The sequence below is a fragment of the Aotus nancymaae genome, unplaced genomic scaffold (genome assembly GCF_030222135.1).
Source record: "Aotus nancymaae isolate 86718 unplaced genomic scaffold, 86718_ANA_hifiasm-v0.15.2.pri h1tg000058l, whole genome shotgun sequence".
Taxonomy (NCBI): domain Eukaryota; kingdom Metazoa; phylum Chordata; class Mammalia; order Primates; family Aotidae; genus Aotus; species Aotus nancymaae.
Window position 1 is genome coordinate 41,778,534 of NW_026988472.1, and position 19,724 is coordinate 41,798,257.

Below are 19,724 nucleotides of genomic sequence, written 5' to 3' on the forward strand. Positions count from 1 at the left end.
TTTTACCTTTGAAAAGAAAATGTCATTGGCACCATAAATAAGGACTGTGAGAGACTGTTTAAAAGGTGTGAATGTCTGAAATCTATAAGCCAAGGTGTTCCCTACCTAAACTTAATGCACTTAGTCCCACAAAGGACTAAGCCAGTTCATAAGCTACCAGAGTTGCCATTTTTGAGATAGAAACTGACTGAAGAGGGAAGGTCTTTTATTGGAGAGTATACATTAGAAGCAGATCATTTTGTCTCAGAGGTGCTAATTCCTGAAATTAGAAGACCCTTTCTTTTCCATTAATGAAGTTATAAATATCAGCGTGCTCATCCAAGCCACTGGCTGAGGTGTTGGAGAAGGGGAAGAGGATGGTGGAGGAGATAAGACAGTAGGGAAAGTAAAGGGTCCATGCTCTTAATGAGGAGAACTTTGGGAGCCATTCTCTTTTTTGAGCTTTGAACTCTGAAACCATTTGTGGCAGTGTTCAGTACAAGTTTCACGGAATTGATTCAAGAGTTTAGTGATTTCAAAAGCCTCGGTCTCAGGAGAAGTTTAACTTTCATACTGGGCAGTGGTTCACTTTAAAGTGGACACACACACACACACACACACACACACACACACACACCATTTTTAAAGAAATCCTAAGAAGTAACTGATACCCAAAATGCTCTGTCCTGATTCATGGATCCATCAGTTTTTGATATTGTCTAGTCTCGGATCTAGAAGCAAATCATTAGTTGTCTGGATCTAGAGCTACATTATAAAATCTTTTTAGGCATGTGTTAGATTTCTGTGAAAACTTTGTTTAAATGTAAACTTCATACCACACTGTCAGTTTTTGTCTTAATAAAACTACAGATTTATAATCCCTGAAAAAAACAGATTATGAAAATTCCTATCCTTATTTTGAGACTTCTTTTCAGGATAATTTATTGTTGGATTTTTTTTTTAAATAAAAGCCTTTTTTTTTATTGTACTTTAGGTTCTGGGGTACATGTACAGATCATGCAGGATTGTTGCATAGGTACATACATGTCGAGGTGGTTTGCTGCCTCCATCTCCCCGTCACCTTTATCTGGTATTTCTCCCTACGTTATCCCTTCCCACCCTCCCCACCCCCCGCTGTCCCTCCCCTAGCCCCTCAACAACTGACCGAAGTGTGTGATGCTCCCCTCCCTGTGTCTACGTGTTCTAATTGTTCAACACCTGCCTATGAGTGAGAACTATTGTTGGATTTTAATCAAAGCTGTAACTCCAGCTATTAAGATGATGGTACGATTTTTTTCCTTATTATTTGTTAATGTGGTAAATTACATTCTGGATTGTCTCATGTTAAAACACCCTTGCAGATCTGGGATAATCTCAACTTTTTCAGGTTTTTATATCTGCTAGATTTGGTTAGCTGATATTTTGTTTAGTATTTTTCCAACTATATTCATGAGTGAGACTGGCAAGTGATTTCCTTTCTCATATGGTCCTCTATTACGCTTCATTCAGGTGGAGAGCACGACCCCCCACCCCACTCCCCTACCATGCCCTGTTTATACTCTTAAATAGGTTGTATAGGATTGGAAACTTTTTCTTGAATATCAAGTAAAAATTTGCCCAGGAGAGTCATCTTAGCCTGGAGTTTTCTTTAAACAAGGTTTTTAGCTAATGATTCTATTTCTCGAATTGTTAAAGGACTCTTCAGACTTTCAAATTCTTAAGTCTACTCTGATAAATGGTATTTTTCTAGGCATTTATTCATTGTCTAAAATTTCAAATTTATTGGCATAAGAGTGTCCATATTCCCCCCTTATTAATCTCTGCATGTATAATTTTCCCATTCCTCATATTCAAGTTTTCCTTCACTAACCTCAGCTGGCATTTGTAGTTTTGTTACTCTTTTCAAAAAACCAACTTTTAACTTTTGAGTCTCTGTATTGTATGCTTGCTTTCTGTTTCATTAATGCTGCCTATCTTCTTCCATTTACTTTCTTTGGACATATCTTGTTCTTTTTCTACCTTAAATTGGTTGCTTAGTTCACTAATTTGTAGCTTTTCTTTTCTAATGTAAGCACTTAGGGTTATAAATTTTTTCCAAGTACCTCTTTAGTAGAATATCATAGGTTTTTATTTGTGATATTATCACTCAGTGCTGAAAGCTTCCTAATTTTCATTACAGTTTATTTTATGATGTCTAAAGTACATCTTTTAGAATTTCCTTAATTGAGAAGTCTATTAGTAGCAAACTTAGTTTATTTGACTGAAAAGTCATTTTTCCTCTCTTGAAAGAGGATTTAATTGAGTATAGAATTCTAAATTGACAGCTATTTTCTCCCAGCACATTGATAGTAACATTCCATTGCCTTCTGGGTGCCACTATTGCTATTGAGAAGCCAGCTATAGAATCACTGTTTTGTCAGACAGCCTATCTTCTCTCTGGTTGCTTTTAGGATCTCCTCTTTGTTTTTGGTACTCTGAAATATCAAACTTTATCCTATGTCTGCACATGTATTTCTCGATTATCATTTTCTTTTATCGCTTGCTTAAGCTTCGGTGGAATTTCTGAACCATGTAGCAACACATTAATTTTGGTCGATTCTCAGTGATTCTGTAAATATTGTCTTTCTACCATTTTTTTCTCCCTTCTCCTTCAAGAGCTCTCTAACTGTACTGTGTTCTGGATAATTTTCTAAGATATACTGTCCAAGTAACCAATTCCCTCTTTAGCTGTTCTTAATGTATCACAAAATCCAGTCTTTGAGTTTATTTTACAGAATTGTTCTTTTCTAGAAGTTCTATTTGGTCTTTTTTTGAAAATGCTTTTTAATTTTTATAATTTCTTGGCCACTCATTTTCTTCCTCTTTTCCTTCAACATATTTATATAATTTCAATATCTGAGGGCTTTGTATTTCCCGTTTGTTCTTGCTCGTTGTGCTTCATTCCCTAATGTGTTTGGCAACCTGTGACTCTGAACTCATATGCCTTAGAACTTAACCTATAGGAAAACTTTGAGGCTTGTGGAAAGCGAATTCCTCTTCCCTCTATTGCTTCTGCAAGAAACTGAGGGTACTACCAACCTGGGACCACTTTAAACTAAAATCTTGGCTTGATACTGTGTAAAATTCCTCGTTTCTGCTGTATGACCCAACGTTGTATTAAATGTCCTATCCAAAGACCTTTGAGTATAGATAGCAGTTTAAATACATGCAACTAATCTCACTCTTAATTCATTAAAACAAAAGTGAAGAGAATGGTGTAAGTGCTCTTGTTTAAATTTGGAACTGGGAAAACAGATGAGCAACTGATAGGTGACTAGGCAGATCTGAGAAAGCAGGAAGTAACCAATTTGTACCACAGAAGCCCCCTAGTTCTCAGGAATTCGGGGCATCAAACTCCTCTGAATGTAGGGGTAAAATGAGGAAAGCAATAAAAACCTAAAGCAATGAACTAATCATGGATTTGTTTCCTACCCTTCAGGAAAAGGGCATACTATGACAAGACCCTTCAGGATCTGGTTCTACCTATTCTTCATGCTGTTTTTGGCTTCAGGGGCCCTACTCTTACAGTCCCCTCTGCTGTATTAGCTATGCCTTATATCTGTCTCACCGGATAACTTAAAATACAGTAAGCGATCAACAAATATTTCTTTAAACTATCTTAGGATCTATAGGATTATGATCCATCCTCATTTTAAAAAAAGAATACTGATTGAAGCAGTTTAGGACCAGTTAGATCCTGAGATTTTCCCCCACATTCTGCACAGTTTCAGCATGTTTCTCGCTCCAACAAAAGGCTAGATATAGTTTTCTTTTCAGGGAAGTCACCAGGCCCAGATGAAGGTATGAGGGTCATGCTGAAAACAGACAGATTCAATAAAAATATGCACTTTTGATCCCGAGATTCTTCCAGCCTTCTTCCCTTCTGCTCCCAGACTGCTGCTTCCTGCCAGAGATTCAGATCAGCCAGGAAGAGACATCTAAAGAATTGACATCAAGGGATCTCCAATAGGATGGCCTGGCCAGACCATTCTACCATGAAGCCAATAGCTGGCAAGTTCCATCCATTTGTTCATATATTCCAACCAACTTTTTATTCTTCATCCTTAAATATAAGTGGATGACTAAGTATTACCAGATATCTGCAGAAAATGTTCTAACCTAAGGTAGAGATCAATAAAAACAGGAAGAAGTAACTTCAAAGAAACAGACTTGACCTATACTAGTAGAAAACTTTAAAATATATATAATTAATATCATCAGAATGATCATTAAGTTTATTCCAGAAATATTTAAACACTTACTATGTGGGAGGTATTGTTTAAGGTATTGGGAAAATATCCATGGGAAAAACAGGGGGAAAAAAAAGCTATACCCTTATGAAGCTCATATCCTACTGAGAAAAGAGACACTGGGGTAGGGAGTGACATAAAATTTTAACTAGAGTCATCAGAGAAAGTCTCAATAAGACATAAGAAATGCTATTTGCAAAGATGAAATGATGGGATGCTATTTAAAAAGAACATTCAGAAAACAAAAGAAAAAAGAATACTTGGAAATTAAAAGTAAGCTAGTAGAAAGAGAAAGCTCAATAGAAAGGTTCAAAGATAATCTGAGGAAATCTTCCAGAAAGTAGGGTAGTCACCAAATGAAAGTTCCACAAAGAGAAACAGAGAAAATGGCAGGAAAAATAATCAATTAAATGGTTCAATAAAAACTCCCCAGAAATGAAGAACATGAGTTTCTAAATTTAAAGGACCCACTGAATACCCAGGACAATGGATGAAAGCAGACTCATGACAAGCCATACCATGAAATTTCGAAGTACTGGAGTCAAAATAATTTACAAGTTTTCAGCAGGGCATGGGAGAAGAGAGCATGTCATATACAAAGAATCAGAAGTCCAAATGGTTTTAGACTTCTTTATATATCATCAGAGGCTAGAAATTTATTGGCACAATTCTACCAAAATTCCAAAGAAAATTTATTTCCAACTGATGAGTATATATCCAAAACTAGCAGCCTGAATTATGGTACAATTAAAGATATTTTTAGACATTCAGGATCTCAAATTGAACTCCATGCACCCTTTCTAAGGAAGCTATTAAAGGATGTGCTTCACCAAAACAAGAGAGTAAGCCAAGAAAGAGAAAGACACAGGATACAGTATAAAAGAAATCCAACATGGAAAAAAGAGGAAGGGAATCCTTGAATGACAATATAGGGAGATCACATGATGAAAACTATGTGCCAGGCATTGAAGACAATTACTTTATATTTCTTCAAAAAAAGTGAAACTGACAGAACACCTGAGGTGTCAGAATTTCATAAGAGGAACTCTAGAAAATTAAAGAAGTCTGTGGTTGAATCAAGGGCAAGTACATTGACAAGAAACAAGTCAATTATTCACTCCAAGTCAAACAAAAACCTGTACAAGTAAAAAAAGTAATTAATTTACTATATGGCTTACATGGCCATAACAACAATAATACAAATACTAAATATTAATCTAATCAAAATTATAACTATACCAGAAGGGTGGAGGAAAAAGATACTGAGAGAGGGAAAATGATGGCAAAAATTGAAGTCAACAAGAAGTTTTACAAATATGTTATTTAGAACTATGAAGGAAATACCAAAATAACCAACATTTTAAAACCCTGTAGCAGAGTGCATTCTCCTAAGTCTTGGAATTCTATCAATGGCCCTGGAGGAACTTTTCAGACTTCAGTTTGTCCCCTCAGTTCAGCATGCAGCCCTGGGCCTTCCCTTCTACCATATCAAAACATCAGCTATGATTATTTACTTTTCCAGTTCTCTTTCCTGGAGTCATTTCCACTGACCCTTAGTCAAAAAAAAGGAAAATTAAGAATACTCATTCATTTCACTTTCCTCTAGATCTAGGGTCTTGATGAGAAGTCTCAAGATTTGCCTACTCACACACACAGCTTCTGTAGGGAAGCAGGCAGAGTCAGAAGTGCACCCAAAGCCTCAGGATTTCCCTCAGTTGCCACTCTTTTCAAAAAAAAAAAAAATAGCATTAGCTCATGCATTTTTCCTTGTTCAGTTGCTGCTGAAAAACCCATACCTTGTATTTATAATTCTGTGTTCCTTTCTTTTGATGGTGGGAGATATTAATCTAGCTACACTCTATCAATTTTGTCTAATTCATCTTTCTGTCTCCCACAGCACCTAAACACACTGCCTTATGTTTAGTAAGTACTCACACAGTGGTTGAAAATTAGAGTTTAATTTAATTTTAAAAATCTTCTCTTACAATATTTTCAGTCCAGTCGAGTTAAAATTGGATCCAAATATTTTATCCAGTATGCTCTATTTAGTCTAAAGAAAAAACACCTTCATGCAAAGTAAAATTTAAAAAATACTTTGATCACATGGTGGAAGGCATAGAAAAAAAAGAAAAAAATACTTTAGCTGAATAATCTAGTGTACATTTGCAAAAGATGACAATGTACTTGTTAATAGTAATAGCTGCTTTCCCAGGAGGGAAAAGAAGGCAAGAAGATGGGAGGAGAATGTTGTTCCTACATTCTCATATGGTACTTGAAAAGTTACCATACTCATCAAGCAATTGCAGGTTTATTCATGAAGGATTATAGTTAATAAAGTGGGATACCAGATATCAGCAAGGGTTTTTCCAGTCAAAAATTTTTATAAGTGTAATCCAAAGGAAAATAATAAATACCCCAATCCTGAAAACCACATTAAAAACTTCAGGAAAAGAAACTATCATTTAATCCTAAATTCAGAAGACAGACTAATAATTCCCAGTGTTTAAAACAATTTCTTAAGTTTATTGAAAGACATGCAGATTCTGATACTGATCTTCTTGATCTCTGTTTCCTGATATCTTAATCCAAAACTCTAACCTCTAACAATTTTTATCCTCTTATTTCATTATGCTTAAAAATTTCTAGGCAAAACATTATTCATAAACGTTACTATTTACTAATTTCCTTCAGATTTTTACAAAGCCCCTAATCAATAACTAAATGAAAATATATTCCAACTTATTGAGTAGAAATAAACCAGCAGATGTGGCCATTGAAATCTTCAGGAACAGAAAGCTGATTCTTCAAGGGAGCAAAACTTGGAATAACTTCAGCTGTGGAAAAGGGCTCCCAACCCCTCTAGGAATATTTTATGAAGAAAATAAAAGCATTCAAATACCAAAGAGGGGGAAACACTCCAGGAATGGAAAATGTTGAAAGGAGCCTCCCAGTGGGACCTATACTCTTAAATATCAATCAAGTAAAGAGCCATATGCAAATCTTTAAGGATTTCATCAGTAAGGATCATTCCTCTTCTTGGCAAGTTCATAAAAACAGCTATTTCTTTGTAATAGAAATTGTTCATTCTTTCTCTCCTTTCTAATCATAAAAGCATGTATGATCTTGTACATATCCCATGATCACCAAGGCATACAGAGTGATGGGCACGTAAGTCATATACACCTGTGTATGTAACAAAGAACACCTTGCCAGAAATACCTGCCTCTATCCCCTGATGAACTCTCACATACCATCCACCAAAATATAAGCTCATTTAATTCTCTGTGGAACAGAATACACTTTTTAACCAGTTAAAAGAGATTAACTTACACATGCATTGTAACTGTTCAACAAGGAAAATATTAATGACTGAGTTTATAAAAGTAGTGAGATCAAATCTGATTCTTTCACTTTACAGATGAGAAAATAGGACCTGGAGAAATAAAATGGCCTTGCCAAGGACACAAGGCTACTATGGAGCTGTAATCAGTATCACATTTTGAACCTACAGGGTAGGTAGAGCAGAAAAATGCAGATATGGAAGATAAACAGCTAGACAGAGGGTATTCTACATTCAGGGAGTAAGCATGACAGAAGGCTTCAAAGCAAAAAAATTTTGCTACCTCAAGGAGCTCAAAGGATGCTTCTGAATATGCTAAAAACCACAAATGAAGTAAATAAGATACTACATGCTATCTAAAAATATGCTATTATAGCAAATATTTAGACTTCTGAGTCATGGGATTATCTGTTTGCAGGATTATGTATTACTCCCCTGCATTAAAAAACATTCAATATGGTACTAACATAAAAATAAACATATAGATCAACAGAACAGAATGCAGCATCCAAAAATAAGCCCTTATATTTAACAGACAAGTGATTCTCAACAAAGGTGCCAATGCAACTGGAAAAGGAGAGTATTTTTTGACAAGTAGCACTGGGACAATTGGATATTCATATACGAAGAGATGAACGTAGATCCTTACCTCACACCTTATACAAAAATTAAATCAAAATAGATTCAAGATCTTAATGTAAGAGCTAAAACTAGAAAAGTTTTAGAAGAAAACAAGAGAAAATCTTCAAGACCCTGGATTAAGCAGACTTCTTAGATATGACACCAAAAGTACAATCCAAAAAGGAAAAAATTTAACATTACACTTTGTAATGTTAAACTCAAAACTTCCACACTTCAAAACATATCATTAAGAAAATGAAAAGACAAGTCACAGGCTGGGGGAAATGTCTGCAAATCATCTATCCAATAAAGGATTTGTATCCAGAATATATAAATAATTCCAGAATATACAACTTAACAATAAGACAAATGCCCAGTTTTTTTTAATAAGCATGATTTGAGTAGACATCTGATATGGTTTAGCTCTGTGCCCTCACCTAAATCTCATCTTGTAGCTCCCATAATTCCCACATGTTGTGGAAGGGACCTGGTGGGAGATGACTGAATCATGGGGACGACTCTTTCCCATGCTGTTCTCGTGATAGTGAATGGGTCTCATGAGATCTGACGGTTTTAAAAACGGAAATTTCCCTGTACGAGCTCTCTTCTTGTGTCTGCTGCCACGTGAGACATGTCTTTTGCCTTCCGCCATGATTCTGAGGCTTCCCTAGCGACGTGGAACTGTAAGTCCAATTAAACCTTACTTTTGTAAATTGCCCAGTTTTGGGTATGTCTTTATCAGCAGCATGAAAATGGATTAATAAAACATCTCATCAAATAAAATATAGGAATAACTAATAAGCACATGAAAAGATGCTCAACATCATTATTCATCGGGAAATACAAATCAAAAGCACAATGAGATATCACTTCACACACACTAGGATGTGGGATAATCAAAAAGATAATAAGTGTGGGTGAGGATATAAAGAAACAGTAACCCTCATACATTTCTAATGTGAATGTAAAATGGTACATATACTTTAGAAAACAATTTGTCCATTTCTTAAAATGTTAAACATAAATTTACCACATACCCAGCAATTCTACTCCTACATATCTAGCTAAGAGAAATGAAAACATATGTTCACACAAAGACTTGTATTCAAATATTAATGGCAGCATTATTCATAATAGGCAAAAAGTAGGAACTCAAATGTCTGCCAAACTGAAGACTGGATAAACAAAATGTGATATAACTATATAAAGGAATATTATTCAGCAATAAAAAGGAATTAAGTACTGATACATGATACAACATGAATGAACCTCAAAAACATCATGCTAAGTAAACAAAGTCAGACAAAAAAGACTCCATATTGTAGATTTGATTTATATGAAATGCTCAGAAAGGAAAATCTGCAGAAACACAAAATAGATTAGTGGTTGCCTGGGGCTGGGCACGGAGATTAACTGTAAACAGGTATGTGGGATATTATTGGGGTGCTGAAAATGATCTAAAACTGGATTATGGTGACAGTTGCACTATTTGGTAAGTTTACTACAAATCATTAAATTTTACACTTAAAATGGATAAACTTTATAATCTATATGCCTCAATAAAGTATTTTTAAAGCAAAGGGTAGAAAAAAGTATAATTAATAATATGGGGAATGACAGATATGAAACAAGATGGGCCACAGTTGATAATTGAAGCCAGATGTTCAGTATACTATTCGTCTTATATTCTTCCTATATTTAGAGATTTAATAACTTCATTTTTGAAATTAAAACAAGAAAATAGATATATTCCTAACATTTCCAAGTATCTATGAAGGCAAAACTTCCTTTCCTATCTTCCTGAAGTACTTCAGAGAAATCTGCTAACATTTTAAATAACATAGAAGGAAACACAGAAAAAAAAATAAAGAGTCCCTTGCAAAAGTTACCATATTCATTCTTTAATACATCCTTTAACTTTAGATATTAATTAGTGTTACTGCCTGTAGAAAAGTAGTAAGATGTGCCTCCCAAATTAATTTAATGTAGATTGCTTTCTCTGATACCAAATCTGCTGCAACAAAGATTTGAACAAAGATTTCCTATCTTCAGAAGATTCTGATGGAGAACAAAGCCCTTATATTGCCTGGATCTTAGTCTCCTCATTGGTAATATGTAAGAGTTGGCCAAGATGACATTCAAGTTCTCTTTTAGCATTATCACTTTATGATTCTAAAATTTATCCATGTTTACTAGTAACTCCTTTTTCTTGTACCATAGGATACTCAATAAGGGGTTAACTAGGTCCTGGATGGAGACGTGGGCAGACTTAAGTGACAAAAATGCATGAGATTGAATCTTGGTCAAAGATGGGTCTCTGGTTTCCTTTCTCATATTACATTAACATAAATGCATTCCTCCTAAGAATTTTACTATTAAAATCCTTAGGTTGGTTGAAATCACTAGTTGTGTGTCTGTATACGTTTTAAGGTAAATCAAACTAAAATTTCAAGAAGATTTTAAACATCTTTTTCTCAGGATTAGTTAGTACTCATTCACTAGCAGCTGTTTCCATGACACTTTCATTAGAGCTGAATAATGTGGTAGGGGAGAAAGAGCAAATATGAATGTGTGTTAGGAGGAAGGCAATCTATGAAAAGAGTCTATCATCTTGGAACTGGCTCTTTTCTACCACTATTGATTGACTGATTGATTGATTGACAGAGTCTCACTCTGTCATTGCCCAGGCTGGAGTGCAGTGGCATGATGGCAGCTCACTGAAACCTCCACCTCCCAGGCTCAAGCCACTCTCCTGCCTCAGCCTCCCTAGTAGCTGGGATTAGAGGCACACATCACCACGCCCAGCTAACTTTTGTATTTTCAGTAGAGACAGGATTTCTTCCTGTTGGCCAGGCTGGTTTTGAACTCCTGACCTCAGGTGATCCACCCGCCTCAGCCTCCCAGAGTGCTGAGATTACAGTGCCTGGCCAGTACCATTATTTTTTAAAATGTGACATACAGTTAGATCAACTGTTAAGCCTTAGACATTTCAAAATGACTGTGATGACAACTTCACCACACCAAAGTTCCTTGCTTATGCCACAACCTTTTGCAATCTGGCTTAACCCTATCACCCTAATGGGACTGTCCTCCTAAGACTTCCCAAGGACACGGTCTACAGACCCCTTCTCCATCAGTCTTCATTTTTCTTGGCCAGTCAGCCAATTTGAATCTTCCAGTCTCTACTTCCTTCCTGTGATACACTCCTCCCCAGGCACTCCAGGCCACAGTACTGTGTCCCTTACTGAGCTAATATAATCAGATGACTTTGGGTTCAGTTCCAACAGATATTTGGTGTTTACATAGCAGGTACTGAAGAATTTTGAGTAGGGAGGTGATCATAGCTGTGTTTGCAGAAAATTAATTCTGTTGCTTTATCAAGGAAAGAACAAAGCAAGCAAGCCAGATTTGAGGCTACTATAGCAGACTCCAGGAAACTAGTAGTAAGAAGTAAATCAAGACAGATGTCAAAAAAGAATCAAAAGGATTTGATTGCAAAGTCATGTCCTTCAAAGTTTAGCTCACCAGCCCTGTGCACCTCCTGCCCACAAATCCACTGATCATTCTAGTTAGCAACCACCCTAACTTGGTACCCTTCTCACAATCACACATAACTGTGACACTGATTAGCAGAGTTTGGGGGCATATCCATATTTCTCTTGGAATTCTCCAAAGTGCCAAGTACCCAGTAAACACTCATTAAATGCTGGTTGAATAAGACACTTTTCTGTTTACCATTACTGAAGTCTATTTCAGTTTTCATATAATTCTACAAATTCAGACGCATATAAAGAATTTATTGATGTACTGAGAATTATACTGTCGTATGATCTCCTTCAGCTCACAAGTTTCATAATAGTCACAAACTAAATGTCCAACAATATGAAAATGCTTAAATAAACCACAGTCCCAATTAATAAAGGTAGAAAAAATAAAACAGAGTATCGCCATTTTACAACTATCAATGAAATAATGGATCTAAGCAGTAGTTTGCTAGAAAAAGCTCATGCCAGCTTGTAAGAGCCAACTGTGTGCATCTGTTCACAACTCCACATTCAGTAACCCATCAGTAGGAATGAAATTAGCCATGGCAGGAGTATTTATACCATAAAAATTGGCAAATGGCCAGTTGTTAAACATTTAGTGACACACCACTGGATGTAGGCAATGATGATCGATAGCTGATAAAACCATTAATTGAAATGTTGCTGGAATCTTTATCATAACACATGGATCAGGCTAATACAATGTAAACCCACTAATCAATCAAATATCACAAAAATAAAGGCATTAGACACTAGAGATCTGTTAATATGGTGCAGTAAGAAGTACACAGCATCTCCAGGAAGTATTCTTGTCAAAAATCTAAACTAATTCTAATCAAGCCCAGACCCACCTATCAGTTTATAGGAAATACAGGAGGTGGAAGAAAATCAGCAAAATACAGAATGTGAAATAGTCTACAGGGTAGATTTTTTTATGAATTAATGAATAAATGAAAAAGAGAAAAAAAAGATTGAGAGAAGAACTTAAGAGACTTAACTATGCCAAAACAAGTGCAATGTGCATGTAGCCCTTGTTTGAATTCTGATTGGAACAAGCTAGTATAAAAAGACATACTTGAGATAATTCAGAAAATATGAACACTGGCCAAATATTAAATGATATTAAATAATTATTGTTAATTTTGTTATGTATAACAAAGGTATTGTGCTCAAGTATTTTTAAGACCTTATCTGCTAGAGAGATACAGAAAAAGTTTATATATAAAATTATATGGTTTGCTTCAGAATAATATGGGGATGGAGGTTCTCAACTTTTGCATAAATTTGAAATTTTTCATAATATAGTTTTTAATACAGTAGGCAGCATACAGACTATATATAAAAGAAATACAAAATTATAAAAGAAGTACAAAAGTCATGACATGGATATCTCCAAGAAATAATGTATTTTAAAAAGGCATGAAGAAAACATGCATAATGTAATGAAAATTATTTTAAAGACAAAAAAATGAAACTGATCTCATAGGTATGCATAAACATTCATAAATTTGCTAGAAAATGTCAGAAGGAGGCATTCCTTCCGGGGACACTGGGCTCGAAGGAAATGAGGTCAAGGTATGTATCTATAATGTTTCAATTTTACACACAAGAAGGTATTTGCCTATTACTTAAGTAAGTTTTATAAACATTTATTTAAATAAAGATCGTAGAATACAGTAACATTTCCCACTCCATCCTCCAGGGATTCTAGCCCTATTCCTTGCCACTCCCCTGACTTCCTCATTAAAGCACCTCAGCCCACCAAGTATAGCTATAAAATTGGAAGAGGGGAATAAGAGAATGCACCCTGTCCAAAAGCGGGACTGGCTGCATCCTCACCTTGACAAGCCTCTGTAAACCTTCTCCAGGCTTTTATCTTCTATAGGCACAATCCATTGCACTGTGCTAGTACAGAAACTTTCACATAAGTTACTAGAAAAGGAAAACAAAACAAAACAAACAAACTTAAAAACCCTCTAAATAGAGAAAAGAATAGGAAAAGCAAAAGGCAGCCAAGGCCAGATGGCTCGCTGCAACCACATCTTCCAAAGATTGAAACTGGTATATACATAGACATTTATGCTGCATAATGGCACAGAGAGGACTAGAAATACCTGGACTGGATTCTTACCTCCAAAAATGTTCATCTAGCCTAACAGCCCAAATATATGTCTCCATGTTTATAAATTTCTAAACTTCAGATCTGATGCTAAGGGGACACAACACTCTAGCCAACCCCTTTTATCTCTCAACTACTGAAAAGCTTTAGAGCTCTATCAATATGAATGCTGAGTTTGTTACTTTTAAGGACAGATCCCTACCACAAACAAGATGAGGCCTGAAAGCAAGGATCTAGGCCCAGAAAGTTAGAAGGCACTCTTTGGCCCTTCAAAGACAAACAGCTGTAGTGGTGGTAAACTGCTCAAGTTTGAAGATAAGTCCTGGTCCTTAGCTGGCTGGTGAAGCTGCAGGAGGCCTGTGGCCAAAGGAATAATAGCATCATGTCTTCTGCTGTGTCCTAAGAACTCAATCTCCAACAGAGGCAGTTGAACAGATACATCTACTAAATATCTGACCAAGTAGATGAGTTGGGAGGGGAAGGTGGGATAGAGAGAAGAGAAATGCTGCCTCTTGTCAAGGCTGCAGAGTGTGGGCTCCAGCATCAGATTGCAAAGTTTAAACCCTAGCTCTAACAGCTACTAGGCACCATGACCTTGGGCAAACTAACTTCTGTATCTCAGTCTCTGCATCAGTAAAATGGTGATAAAACAGCACTTACCTCACAGGGTTATTGTGAAGATTGGAGATAATGCACATAAAGTGCTTTAAACATGTCCCTTACACAAAGTAACACTCAAATTCATATCACTCATGATCACTATTACATCTAGTCAGTGTTAGATGTGAATGTAGCAGAAAGCACAGAAGCAACTCTAGTAAATAGGAAAACTTGACTTAGGACAGAGTGGACATTTCATAAGTAAAGCATATGCTACTTGATAAATGGAACTAGATAAACTGTTTTCAAATGAGGGGAAAAAAACATAAAACACGATGCAAGCATTCAATAATGGCCCTTTTGATGTTTTCCAAACACTAAAAGGTATTTACTCTTTAATTTGTGGGTAGCTGCAGGATTAGTTAAGCAGTTAGAAGTCCAATAATGAATACATTCCCTATCTCATTACCTAAGTTAATGATGTGTCCAGACAACTAATAAACAAATTCAATAAGGTTATAAGATACAAGATGATTATACAAAAATCAACTGTATTTCTATATACTAGCAATGAAAACTGTGAAAACGAAAAAAATTTTTAAAGACCATTTAGAATTTTACCAAAAAAAATAAAACTTTTAGGAATACATTTAACAAAAGAAGTGCAAGACTTGTATACTGAAACATTGTTGAAAGACACTGAAAGATCTAAATAAATGGAAAAACATCCTGTGTTCATGCACTGGACAACTTAATGTTATTAAAACAGCAATACTAATCAAACCAATACACAAATTCAATGCAAGCCCTACCAAAATCCCAGCTGGCTTTTTGGTTTCTGCAGAAATTGACAAGATGACCTCGAAAAAGAATAAAGTAGGAAGACTCATGCTTCCCAATTTCAAAATTTACTACAAATCTACAATTATCAAGACACTGTGGTAGTGACATAAGGATAGACCTATAGACCAATGGAACAGAACTGAGAGTCCAGAAAAAAACTCTTATGGGTCAACTGATTTTCAACAAAGGTGCCAGGAAAATTAAATGGAGAATTAACAGTCTTTTCAACAAATGGTACTGGGACAACTCTACACACAGAAAAATAAATTTGGACTCCTATCTCATACCATATAAAAAAAATTAACTCAAAACAGAGCAAGGACCTAAATGTAAAACCTAAAACTATAAGACTCTTAGAAGAAAAGAGGAGTGTTTGTGACCTTGAGTTAAGCAATCATTTCTTAGATATGACGGCAAAAGCATAAGCAACAACAACAACAAAAATACACAAATTAGACCTCATCAAAATTAAAAAGTTTTATAATTCAAAGGACACCATCAAAAAGATGAAAGGACAACACACTGAATGAAGGGAAATATTTGTAAATCAAATATCTGTAAAGGAAATTTTATGCAGAATATATAAAGAACATTTACAAATCAACAATAAAAAGACAACCCAATTTTCAAATGAGCAAAGATTCTGAACAGACATTTCTCCAAAGACAATATAAATATAACCAGGAAGTGCATGAAAAGATGTATAACATCATTAGCCATTAGAAAATGCAAATCAAAATCACAATACCATTTCACGCCCACTAGGATGACTAAAATAAAAAAGGCAATTACAAGTATTTTGAGGATGTGAAGAAACACAATTGGAATCTTCATACATCACTAATGAAATAAATTGGTACGGCTGCTTTGGAAAATAGTTCAGTAGATCTTAAAAATGTTCAACATAGAGTTACCATATGAACCAGGAATTCCACTCTTACATATATACTTAAGAGAAAGAGACTGGGCACGGTGGCTCACACCTGTAATCCTAACACTTTGGGAGGCCAAGGCGGGTGGATCACAAGGTCAAGAGATCAAGACCATCCTGGCCAACATGGTGAAACCCTGTCTCTACTAAAAATACAAAAATTAGCTGGGCATGGTGGCGCGCACCTGTAGTCCCAGCTACTTGGAAGGCTGAAGTAGGAGAATTGCTTGAACCCAGGAGGCGGAGGTTGTAGTGAGCCGAGATCACGCCACTGCACTCCAGCCTGGGTGACAGTCTGGTACCTGGCAACAGAGTGAGACTCTGTCTCAAAAAAAAAAAAAAAAAGAGAGAGAGAAAAACATGTTTACACAAAAACTTGTACATGAATGTCCATAGCAGAATTATTTATAATAGTCAAAAAGTGGAAACGACCCTAATATTCAAAATATGGTTTAACCATATAATGAAAGATTATTCAGCCATGAAAGAAATGAAGTATCAATTCACACTACAGCATGGATAAACCTCGAGAACATTATGCTAAGTGAAAGAAGTCAGACACAAAAGACCACATATTATACAATTCCATTAATACAGAATTCCGGAATGGACAAATCCATAGAAACAGAAAGTAAATAAGTGGTTGCCAAGGGATCGGGGAAGAAAAGGGGGGAATGGGAATGACTGCTAATAGGTATGGAGTTTCTTTTTACAACAATGAAAATATTCTGAAATTACATAGTGCTGATGGTTATATAACACTATGGATATATTAAATATCACTGAATTGTGCACTTTAAAAAGGTGAATTTTATAGTATATAGACTACATCTCAATAAAGCTTTCATTTAAAGAAAAACTGCCCAGACTGCCAAATTGAACCCTTGGCTAGCTGTGTACTATGGATCCAAAAGTTTGGGGTGGTGGGCAGGAATCCCATAGTCCTACTAGATTTTAAAAGGAACAAGTAGCTCTCACAGGAAAAATACAATAAGGAAATATATAAGATTATAGCTGCTTGTGTGGCCAGATTCATCTTTTAGAGAACCTGAAAGGTAAGTTTGATATTAGGAACATCTCTTACTCCCAAGGAGTTTATCTACTTCTTAAGTTACAGAAACAAATATTCATTTGTAGAAAACCCAGGAAAGACTTCTCAATTAGCCACTCGATAAACACAGCCACTTCCAAGTTAAGACAGAGCCCTTACCATGACGTTTTACCCAACTATACAGCTCACAGTGTAAGCTTTCAGAGGTCCTCCAGAACTACGCCTCAGTGTTGGAAGGGCACTGAAATGGAAATCTGAAGAAAACATCACAGCTTTAAAGAGTGCTCGGAACACTTCTGTCATTTCAGTTGCATTCCAGGAGGTGGTAGCAGATGATCATAAAGATACCCTGAATACAGAATTGCAGGGAAGTTTGAGATAGGTAAACTCAGGCAGGAAAGACATCTCTGGTACTCTCAGATACCATCACTGCAGCTAAAGAGTGAAAAGCAAAATTCTTATAATAGGTGACATTTGTACATGAGCCAAAACTAAAAAGATACAAATAGACATTCAACAGAAAGTAAGCTTGTTTCCCAGTCCTGTCCTCAGTCATAGTTTCCCTTCCCCAGACGCAACCATCATTACCAGTTTCTTTAGCAGCGTCCTGAAATTGTCTACACGTTTACAAACATACACATTCTGCACCATGCTTTTGTCACTTAATTTATCTGAGATAGCTCTCCATGTAGTATACGTACTTGTTCTTTTTAACAGCCTCATACAATTCCATAGGATGAATGTACTATAGTTTCTTAAACATGGAATAAGCTGTTATTATCATTATATCTAAAGCAGAGATGGGAAATTAGCTACCTATGGACAGACACTGCCCCAGATGTGTTCTTTTCAGCCATCACAATGGTTTTAATGTGTGGATCTCAATGTAGCTGGCCATATGAAGTGTGGTTAAAAAGAAAAAAAAAAAAAGCTGACCATCAATATCCACTCTCTCTTTTTTTTTTTTTTTTACAGTAAGAAGGGTATTACTGGGAAATGGCTGCCCTACCAAGAACTACACTTCCCAGTGGCCTGGCAACTAGGTCTATCATGGGCCTAGGCCTCCTCAGCTAGATTTGAGAGGAAATGATGAAAGTACCTGGTCTGAAACTTGAAAAGAATGGCTATGTCTCCTCCACACCATCTCTGCCCCCCATTTCTACCAGGCGGATGCTCAATGACTGGAACAAGGTAGAGCTAAGGCTTTTTACTGTCACCATGGAAACCTCAGGCTACGAGCCTCAGGCATGGCTTTGGAGGAAGCAGGTCTGAATCAAGAGTGGATGAGAGGGGTAGTTCTCACTGACTCCGTGGACAGAAGAAATCCTTTTTATGAAAAAAGAAATCACCTCATGAAAATAACTGTTTCACTGAGGAAAAGGAGGTTAGGTACTGGCTTAGTGTGACTTTTCTTACAGGAATCTCAGTAATAAAAGATGCTTCATAGCTATAAATACAGAGCTATAAAATCCAAACATCACTTAGCAAATTCTGGGTCTTAATGCCTCTAGGTTTTGCATACTTTCATTATCACTGACTTAGACTTTCTTGCACATTTTTACTATCTGTTAAACACAGTAGCTGTGTGGGACTGTAAGGGGATGGCTCCAAGAACTGGGTCAGCTATAACAAATGGTGATCTCCCTGTTACACACAGTGATCATAGTGTATCCACTTCTCCTTATGAAAACACATGCCTCAGGTTTGATGCCAGTACCTAGAGCCACGAGATCATCTAGGCTACTATAAATCACACATTCACACTCTCTTTACAGATACTAAAGCTGAAGGCAATTGTTCTATATTTCCAATGTTGGCCTTGTTCATTTTTATAGATTTACATCCTAAATCAGCCCTTTGTTCTTTTTCCCCATATCATGTTACCTATTTTCATAAATGTAAAGGCATTAATGCTACCTACTTCTAAGCTATTCCTTTAAATGCTACTTGAATCATACAACAAGAGTCTGTGGATTTTCCTTCCTTTGGTTCTACAATTTTTTATTCTATTTACTGCTTCTTCCTTTGGATAAACATCATCACTCCTATATAACAACCATCCCATCTTTCTCTTCATTTTTCTCTTTTATTTTTCTTTCCATCTTCTCTCCATCCTATTTCCTTTCCACACCATCACTCCACTTTGAGCCACTCTGTCTCAGTACGTTAGCTTTAATCACTCTGCTTTTCATAATCCTGTGAGTCCCATTTTATTAAACAAGGGCCTCATTTCACCTTTCCCTTTCAACTCAAGTCCATATCTTGCTTCATCTCACATTATTTTCCCCTCTTTTCTTTACCTTTCCTTATTCTTCTATTGTCATAAACAGGGTGCGCCAGGCAGTCTGTCTTTAGTGATAAAGTTGGCAGAAGGAGGGGACATGGAGGCAGGTGGCTGGAGGGACA

At 36.2% G+C, this 19,724-nt stretch overlaps 1 protein-coding gene across 10 annotated transcripts in view; it reads right to left on the reverse strand.

The window, feature by feature from the left end:
• Positions 1 to 19,724, reverse strand: part of REPS2 (RALBP1 associated Eps domain containing 2) — a 285,301-nt gene that overhangs the window by 118,749 nt on the left and 146,828 nt on the right. The window lies entirely within an intron of this gene.